The 9,719-nt window shown below is 45.2% G+C and overlaps 1 long non-coding RNA gene across 2 annotated transcripts; it reads right to left on the reverse strand.

Annotated features, from left to right (window-relative positions):
- Positions 1-273: 273 nt before the first annotated feature.
- LOC310761274 lies at positions 274-8,864 on the reverse strand. 2 transcript variants are annotated; one of them, XR_014547297.1, is made up of 3 exons: positions 8,533-8,864; positions 5,247-5,338; positions 274-560 (listed from the first exon to the last, which is right to left on the reverse strand). It is a non-coding gene; the product is annotated as an uncharacterized lncRNA (long non-coding RNA). The 2 variants fall into 2 exon arrangements; XR_014547298.1 differs by lacking the exon at positions 8,533-8,864 and adding an exon at positions 6,185-6,306.
- Between the last annotated feature and the right edge of the window lie 855 nt (positions 8,865-9,719).

The following is a 9,719-nucleotide window of genomic DNA, read 5'->3' on the forward strand; positions in this document are numbered from 1 at the left end:
AGATATAGATGATAAATATATAGATAGATGATAGATAGATATAGATGATAGATAGATAGATGATAGAGATAGATATAAATAGATATAGATAGATAGATAGATAGATAGATAGATAGATATAGATAGATGATAGATAGATGATAGATAGATGATAGATAGATAGATAGATGATCTATCATCTATCTATCTATCATCTATCTATCATCTATCTATCTATCTATCTATCATCATCTATCATCTATCTACACACACTCACACAAACATTTTATTGCAAAGGGGTATTTGAAGGTCAAATGCAGCACAGGGCTTGTTGCTTATAAGGCAATGGAGACTTCACAGAGATGCTGAAATATGGCTGTGATGCGTCAGACCACTGGCAGCTTGCCATGCCTTTCATGACCCCACCACAAACTTTTCTTGGTGTCCCTTGGAGGCGACCAGATGAAAACTGCTTGGTCTGTACAATACATCCATCACACCAGGTATTTGTCATGCTGCAAAAGCTGCCATTTGGAGCAATGGTAGGTGCTACTGTACAGCTTAGTAAACAGGAAAGATATCTGGCAAAGAAGAAGAGGGGGGAAGAGTGAGATATGTCAAGACAACGAAACCACTAAAGTGGGAGCCACCTAAAGCCAACACCTAAAGCCAACAAACAATAGTAGGCACATATGACAGTATTATTTGTTGGATGCTTAGAGTTCACTCACTTGGGTATTGTGTAATACAGTGGTACCTCGGGTTACAGATACTTCAGGTTACAGACTCTGCTAACCCAGAAATAGTACTTTGGGTTAAGAACTTTGCTTCAGGATGAGAACAGAAAACATGCGACGGCAGCGGGAGGCCCCATTAGCTAAAGTGGTACCTCAGGTTAAGAACAGTTTCAGGTTAAGAATGGACCTCCAGAACAAATTAAATTCTTAACCCGAGGTACCACTGTAATGGTGCACCTAGATATACATACCCTCCAACACCTTGAAAGCAAAAACTGGGGTGCTAGCTTCCTGGATGCCATATTTCCATTTTCTCTTGTGGGAGAACGGTGGCAGTTTTGGACACTGTGATGTCCCACAATTTTGTGCAACAATTCCCTCCCCCAAGTGATTTTGGGGGTCATGGTGCCCCAAAATGTGTGTTTTGGAGCACAGTGCTTTTTTCTGGGGGGGGGGGGAATTGTGGTGTGGAGTCACGTGAGATCATGTCACACAAAATGGCTGCCATTCTCTCATGAGGTAAAACGGGATGTCCTGTTTCTTCCAGGTCACCTGTGGGGCCACTTGAATCCCCATTTGAGAGAAATGTTGTGGGTTAAAAAAAATAAAATGTCAGGTTGTGGCGCACAGGTAATAGTCAGTAGCAGTCTGACAAATGGAGAGAATCGATTTTCTCCTCAGCCACCATCTTGCTGCAATATCCATTAGGAAAAACTCATTTGCATTGTGTGAATCAGTTTTGTTGACTTTCAAGGGGAAAGGAGATAGCATTTTATGGGAATGATTGTTCCTTATCAGGATGGTGAGGTCAACAGGGAACGGGGATTCCTCACCACCTTGTTTGCTAGGTCCATCCTAATAAACCTGAGTGTGCAAACTTCTTAGCATAAATGGCACTAAATGTCTTCAGAAATGAAACGAATGACACGGTGAGGGCCCCAGCTGAAGGCTATTATGGGTTAAATTGTGATTTATGGTGCCCATGCGCCATCATTTTCTGCCCAGTGACAGCTTCCACATTTCAGTCATGGCACCTTAATGAAGGGCCCTGATAGTATCTCAGAGTCTGCAGCTCTGTAATAGGCCAATTTATACAGCAAATGACACTGGGAGAGTCAGAAGAATGTTTTGTGTAATATTTGATAATGTAATTGATATTCACTCAGGTTTATGAATGTAAATGTTGGGCCATTTGGTCTTCATCGGGGGTCATTTTTCTTCCAATTATCGGGTACCCATAAAAATGAAGGAGCTGAACTTTATCCATACCACAGCAGAGGTATTCCGAAGCATATTCTCCTAGGGAGGAAAACATTGCAAACCTTTACAGAGCTATTCTTCATTTTCTTCAAGATGTCATATTTTCACACTCACTCACTGGAAGGCTGCGAGTACCAAGTAACATAGGCAGCATCTCTGGAAGTTGGCAGGGAAATGGGCTTAAAGGTACCACATGTTGTAAATGGAAATATTGGCTTTGCCATTTTCTAATGAGTTGACTGGCTGTTTGGGGCAGAAAGAGTTTGACTGCACTGTTAATGCAACCTTCAGAGGTAGCAGTGGCCATGCAAGGGGCAGTGGTATTTAAAGCTGGGTTTCCCAAGCCTTTTCAGGCTTCCATAGTCAACTGAAGCCAGTGCTGGATTTATGTATAGGCTAAGTAGGCTGAAGCCTAGGGCCTCTAAATCTAGGGGGCCTCGCCAGCCCGCCCACTCCCCAGCGGGCAGTCTCCCCTCTCCCAAAATTGCAAACCCAAGACTTCATGTGAGGGCATGGCAACTCGGGCCTCTAAATCTAGGGGGCATCACCAGCCTGCCATCTCCCCAGTGCCACAGTCTCCCATCTCCCAAAACTGCAAACCCAAGACTTCATGCAAGGGCAGTGCAACTCAGGCCCAGCAACTATGAGACTCAGGGCTAGCCAGTGGGGCCCAATTTGAAGCAGTGGGGAGCAACTTGATTTTTTTTTTTTTTGGTAGGGCCCCAGTTCACAGCCAAAGTCTGCAAAATCTTAGAGATATAAATAAAATCCATCTAGATTGCGCTGGTGCAGGGGCCCCCTTAGGAGCAGCAAGCAGGGCCCAATTTAGCTAAATTGCTCCAATTGCCTTAAGGTCAGCCCTGATTAAACTGTGCAGGAGTTGGACTGACAAGCCCTGCATCTTCTAGGTCCCTGGTGTCACTATTCAAAGTACAGACTCAAGGACTTGTTATGGAAATAAGGGGGGGGCACTTATTGGAAATCAGTTTTGTCACCTCTCCCCCAACCATGAGCTCAGCCACCTTTTATTCACAGTCGCATAAGCACTACACTACAGCATGGCCATAAAGCTGTACATTCAACCGCTGAAATATACACCCAATATACACCCAATGGAGATTTATGTTACTGCTTTATGAATGAACACTGTGTTTTATGAGTTGACTCTGTATTTTGTGAATTACCTAAGAGCCACCAATAGGGAGCTGTAGAATCTGATAGCTAACCAATTGTGTACTACCAAACAGCAACCACTACTGCTGAAAGCAGGTAACCAGCGTGGAATGCTTCAGCTCAGCCTTTGCACTGTTGACTGACACCCCCTGCTGTGCAGATAATGGGGAAAGCTCATAAATTGTATCCCTTCTGGCATCCTGGCCAACTCTATTATGCTGGTGTAAACCCTGGTGCACCAGAAGCCCAGAACAGCAGCAAATAAAATCTGCTCATACGTCAGCGACTGATAAGACTTGTCAACCAGTTCTTCCAAAGTCTTCCTAAATTATAAAGCTCCAAAATACAGGCCAAAAGAGAACAAGTCTGGGAAGAGCGAGGCATACAATGGGCACCACCAGTGAAAAGGCCCTGCTCCGTGTAGCTCCTGCCCTGTCATTTGATAGGGTGCCCACTTGCCCTCCTTCTTGACATTGGATGCTCTCTATTGGAGTCTCCAGGTCCAATAAAAAGACCATAAGAAGGGAGAGCAGGGACCTTGAAATTCCCAACAGCTGTTAATCAAGCAAGCAAGCAAACAAGCAAGCACACAGGCCACCTTTGTCACAGTCACAGTCAGGATGCCCATGTCCTGGCCAGGCCTGCGCCCAATCTTGTTTTTGTGCAAACTTGTTTGTTCTCAGTAACCAAAATTATATTATCAACATATACAGGCAGAAAAGTTGTTTTCCTTCGTTTGCAAGGAATTGTACAAAACAAAGTGGCACTAATAAAGAAAAGTTCCAGGCTGACAACAGAAAGCAAGCTAAAAATGCTTTGGCAGTTCATCAGAACTATCCAGCAATATCAAGTTATAGGAAAACTGGTGCTATTAACAGTAATCTTTCTAGTTGGCTAATTGGTTTGGCAACTTCCATGCACATGACGTGTGATGCTAATTATTTCCCCAAAGAGGTAAATGATAACTAATCAGAGGCAGATACAGTTGCAAATGGCAACAAAATATCTGTGAAAGGAAGAGCAGGTTTGCTCAAGTGTGTTGCAGGTAGAAATGTTGTTTGTAATGAAGTGAGAGCAGTAGTTTACTTGCTCGAATTAACAAATAAGAAAGTTTTGAGAATTTAAATTCTAGATTAAAACTGATTACTTAATTGAGAAGGGGATTATAACCAAAACACTGGGGCTTAATATGAATAGTAGAGTGCCTGGTATCTGGTGGGCAATCTCATCCTTTATTATCTCATCTGTAGCTGCAGACCAAAGCACTCATCAGGAGAGCTATGAGATTCAGGTGAGGGTCAGATGCCTTGTCAATCCCAGCAGGTATATAAGAGGCCTTCGCCCTGGCCAGGCCTTCACCATGACTGCTGAGGTCCACGGATGGCTGAATGTGTCCAATGCATAACTGTCAACTTTCCCCTTTTCTTGCAAGGAATCCTATTCAGAATAAGGGAATTTCCCTTAAAAAAAGGAAAACTTTGACAGCTATGGTCCAATGCAATGCAAACCCAACATGGTTCTGAATGCACATTGCCCGTGTTGGTCTCTCAAAAGCTAGGAGAACAGCATTGGATGGGTAGATTAAGGATGCCAATCCTTACTCACAAATGTGGCTGGGGAGAGTGTTGGGCAAATGGCGGGCCACCAAAGAAAAGTCCCTCCTCAGAGGCTGATTTAGGGGAGCATGACCAGCTCAGTCGCACTGGGCACGGAGCCTCTGGGGTGCTGCCAGGGGTGCTGCAAGTATGTTTTACAATGGAGTGTGAGTGGTGGAGGGGCACAAAATTTTAGCATTGCATGGGGCGCCACTGAAATTTGAGACCCCCAAGGTCAACCACTGCCCTCCTCCAGGTTTACCCACCACCTGTGAGCAACCGGGGGGGGGGGGGCTTTTCAGTTCAGTGCCCCATTTGTCAAACACTCTCCTCAATCAGATTTGTGAGGAGGGATAGGGAGGCAGAAGACTGTTCAGCCCCAAATGGAATCGGGGGCCCTTCAGCAACCCATCTGAACACTGACGTTCCTGCTTGATGTTCAGTTTCTGCCTATTCGAGTAGGCCAAATTCCACCCACAGGTCTGATTCCTTCACCCCTTACCTGTCAGTTTGCATTTCTTTGTGCAGAAAGTATTGATTTGATGTGTAGAGATCTTTCCCATTCTACTTAATTCAAGAGGGTTCTGGAAGCTTCTGTGTGTGAAACAAACAAACAGAAGGTTTATGATGTTTGGATTATTCCTTCCGAGCAGCTGAATACAGCTGGCTTAAACTGGTTCTCTTACCTCTTTCTGTCAAGGTCAAGCTGATTAATAAATATAGGCCAGAAGGGGCCTGGGTTTCACTTTCTCTTTCTATCTCTTTTCCTTCTGGTGTGGTGTTCTGTACATAGTATGCTTAGTGTTTAAGTTTAGACTTATTATAAGTTATTGTAAGTTTAAGTTCAGTCTGCTGCAACTGGATTTCTTATGGACAGGGCCAATCCTGAATGTATTGGATTTGTGACCATTATGCTCATTTGCCTTCAGTAGCAGTAAAGCTCTGCTGGATGAAATATTAATTGCCTCTGGTCTGTTCATTGGGAATCCTGCAATGTGATTTTACTCTGCTAACTATATATTGGAGTTCTGCTCCGGATCAACGTTGAGTAGAATTCCATGACATCCTATCACCCCTTATCCCTTAACTCATGGGACAAAGCCACTGTGTGGGTCAGGCTGGCAGCCGCGCCTCATGGTGGAAGGCTCTGAGAAGTGTGAACTTTGAAGGATAACGGTGCTTCAGTTCTTGAATTTTTCAGAAAGTAGGATTGCCTTTAAGTTAGAACGGAGCCCAATTTCTCCCCCATCTGTTTGGAAATAGCTTTCACTGAAATGCAACATAAGCACTGCAACTGACAATAAACCAATAAGCAGAGTGCTTATTGGTTCAAGCTCCCTTCTCTGCTTTTGACAATGAACGCTAACATAAGACTATTCAGGCAAATTCTCCCTATGGGTTCCCTAAATGTGACATTCCCCTCTTTTCCATTTCAAATACCTGCAGATCATCCAGTAAGGGTTTTTTTTCTGATGAGCTGCTCTGTCTTAAATGAAGGCACTAATGTGCATGTCTCATGGTTTTTATTTACCAGAAGTCACTTTCTATGATTTACAAGTGATGGAAACACAGTGCCTAAAGACGGGAAGCAAATGAATACAAATTTTGCCCCAAAGCATCACTTGTTAAAAGTGTTTTCCTCTACCAGCCCTCCTAAAATGTACAGATGAGGAAGAGAAATGAAGTTAAGAAAGCAAGGCAACTAAAGAGAATTCTAAAGCACGAATTAAAGCAAAGGGAAACTTATTTTGAGTTTAATTCCCCCCCCCCAGCTTTTCAAATGCACTCAAGAGACAGGGGGGAAAAAGGAGAAGTAACAGGAAAGGAGTGAATTAGGCCAAAAAGTAAAGCATATTTTCTGTTTAAGTGCTCCCCCCCATCTTTGGGGGTTCGGAAATAAATGCGGACTGGGCCTCCAAGCAAGGTTTTAGGAGTGGGGAGGGGTACAAATACCTAAAGAAGGAGGAGGAAGAGAGAATCTTGCTGTCCTGGCCAAATGGTTACATATTCACAACATAATAATATTATTATTATTAATAATAATTTATTATTTAAACCCTGCCCATCTGGCTGGGCTTCCCCAGCCACTCTGGGCGGCTTCCCCCCCAAAAATTAAAATACTGTAATACATCAAACATTAAAAGCTTCCCTAAACAGGGCTGCCTTCATATGTCTTCTAAAAGTCTGGTAGTTGTTGTTCTCTTTGACATCTGGTGGGAGGGCGTTCCACAGGGAGGGCGCCACTACCGAGAAGGCCCTCTGCCTGGTTCCCTGTAACTTGGCTTCTCACTGTGAGGGAACCGCCAGAAGGCCCTCGGTGCTGGACCTCAGTGTCCAGGTAGAACGATGGGGGTGGAGATGCTCCTTCAGGTGTACTGGACCGAGGCCGTTTAGGGCTTTAAAGGTCAGCACCAACACTTTGAATTGTGCTCGGAAATGTACTGGGAGCCAATGTAGGTCTTTCAAGACCGGTGTTATGTGGTCTCGGCGGCCGCTCCCAGTCACCAGACTAGCTGGAACACCCAAACATTAGGGTTTGGGTGCGAAGCTGGTGCCAAATATATTGCTCTGCTTTCCTTTGGACCACATCAGGAAGGCAAAGAAAGAGGGTGTTTGAAGGGTAATGGCCCGGGCAACCCAGGACCTCCATGCACACAGCCCAGGCTTGCACCCAGTGGTGGAGGAAGGGGGGACAGTGGGGCAGTCTGACCCGGGTGCCATCTCTGATGGGGGGTGACAAGAAGGCACCCTGCAGGGGGCTCACTCCACTGCCACTGCCATCGGCCTGCCGCAGCCGCTTGCGGAGGATCCTCTGCCCGTGGTTGCACCCTCTGCCATCATCTGTATGGTGCTTGAGCGGTGCCATTGGCAAACCGTCAGGTGGCACATGTGCGGCAGCGCTACGTATGGCGCTGCACATGCACCCTACATACATTATACACGCATGCGCCGTACATAGTGGCACGCATGCATGCTCTCTACATAGCGGTGCCATGCATGCGCAGTATGTACGGTGCATGCACATGCGCCACCGGCGGTCTGCCCCGCCCCCTCGCATCAGGTGCTGGTTCTCCTTTCTTCGCCCCTGTTTGCTCCCCAGGGAAGTCACTTCCATGCTGCAAACCCAGTGATTTGACTTCACGCCCAGAGGCATACTCCATTGTCTCTTGAGATACCAGACAGATATTAAGAGCAAGGTTTGAGTTCTTTGTTTTGTTCCAGGTTGAGAAATCATAGATATCAGAGTTGAAAAGGACCTCTGTGATCATCTAGGGCAAGAAATCTGGAGCGAGAGCTGTCACTTCCTCACAATTACATTTAAAGGACATTTGTGTCACTTTAACAGCCACGCTTTCCCCCCAAATTATGCTGAGAGCTGCTGTTCCCAGAACCCTTAACAGTCTCTAGTTCTCAGGGTTCTTTGTGAGTTGGAATGCCATGGCTGCTGTTACAGAAATTACAGGGGGTGGGCACATCTTTAAAGTTAAATGGCACAAATATTATGCCGGAATGTATCCTTTCAACTTGACAGCTCAGGGAAGTTACCTAGCTTTAAAAATAATATAAAATCATCTCCTTTGCCAGTTTCCTGCATTCCAAAGCTATTTTCCCCTTGAAAAGGGACTCCAGGAAGTTCCCAGAGGTGACAATTGCTGGGCTCGTTGTTAGCCAAGGGAAGCCAAATCTCATCACCTGACTTGCCTCAGGCTCCAGACATGCAAAGGAAGTTCTATTGTACTTTTGGGTGGTGGGTACTTAAGACATATTTGTCTATGCTAATCTTATACCTGAGTCTTGCCCTGCCATGTCTGCTTATGCTAATCTTGTGCCAAGGACTTGTCTGGACATGTTTGCCAAGGTTAACCCCTCCCCTTTTGTGACATGTCAGTGATGTAGCAATGATGCTGTACGAACTGTATTCTGGGATATGGTGGGAAAGTTTTAAAAGTCTTTGTCACCCCATCCTCGGGGTTCAAATTTCCTCTTTGAACCTATTGCGCAATAAACTTTGGTCTACAGCTATTTGCTCCGGTTGGTGGCTGGAATCCTTCCTTTATTCCGCAGGGAGCTGTGGGCTCTGCCCAAAGAGTTGGGTGACTGAGCAGCCTCACACCTAGATTTTTCCGTAACACTGCTGAAGTCTGAAGGAGCGTCTCCACCCCCATCGTTCTACCCGGACACTGAGGTTCAGCACTGAGGGCCTTCTGGCGGTTCCCTCACTGCGAGAAGCCAAGTTACAGGGAACCAGGCAGAGGGCCTTCTCAGTAGTGGCGCCCTCCCTGTGGAATGCCCTCCCACCAGATGTCAAAGAGAACAACAACTACCAGACTTTTAGAAGACATATGAAGGCAGCCCTGTTTAGGGAAGCTTTTAATGTTTGATGTATTACAGTATTTTAATTTTTTGGGGGGAAGCCGCCCAGAGTGGCTGGGGAAGCCCATCCAGATGGGCAGGGTATAAATAATAAATCATCATCATCATCATCATCATCATCATCATCATCATCATCATCATCATTATTATTATTAGTGCTTTAAATGCATGTTGTAGATATGGCCAGTATCCCTGAGAAGTGACTGAAAAACAAGTCCCTCATAATCTGAGGCAGTTTGTACCACTGTAAACAGCTCATAGTCAGTGCTGGATTTAGGCAGTTCCCCTGCACAGGGCACCGAGCTGAGTGGGGGCAAAATAATAAAAAAAAATAAAAAATGAATTATTGTGAAAATAAGAAATATGAGGGAGACAAAAAAAATTGTCCTCACTCAGAGCACCATATTACCCAATCTGCCCTTGCTCATATCCCCAGCAAGTTCTTCCTAATGCTGTTCAGCCACAGAACAAATTGCCTCATAAGGGAGTTTGGGGATCAAATGCATAATGCTCCCATTATGAATGGATGGATGAACTTATTGATTCACTATCAAACAGCTCTCTGCCTGCTGCTCAGTACAACTAGAATCGTAGAATGGTA

This window comes from Podarcis filfolensis (genome assembly GCF_964270895.1).
Source record: "Podarcis filfolensis genome assembly, chromosome: 4".
In the NCBI taxonomy this organism is placed as follows: Eukaryota; Metazoa; Chordata; class Lepidosauria; order Squamata; family Lacertidae; genus Podarcis; species Podarcis filfolensis.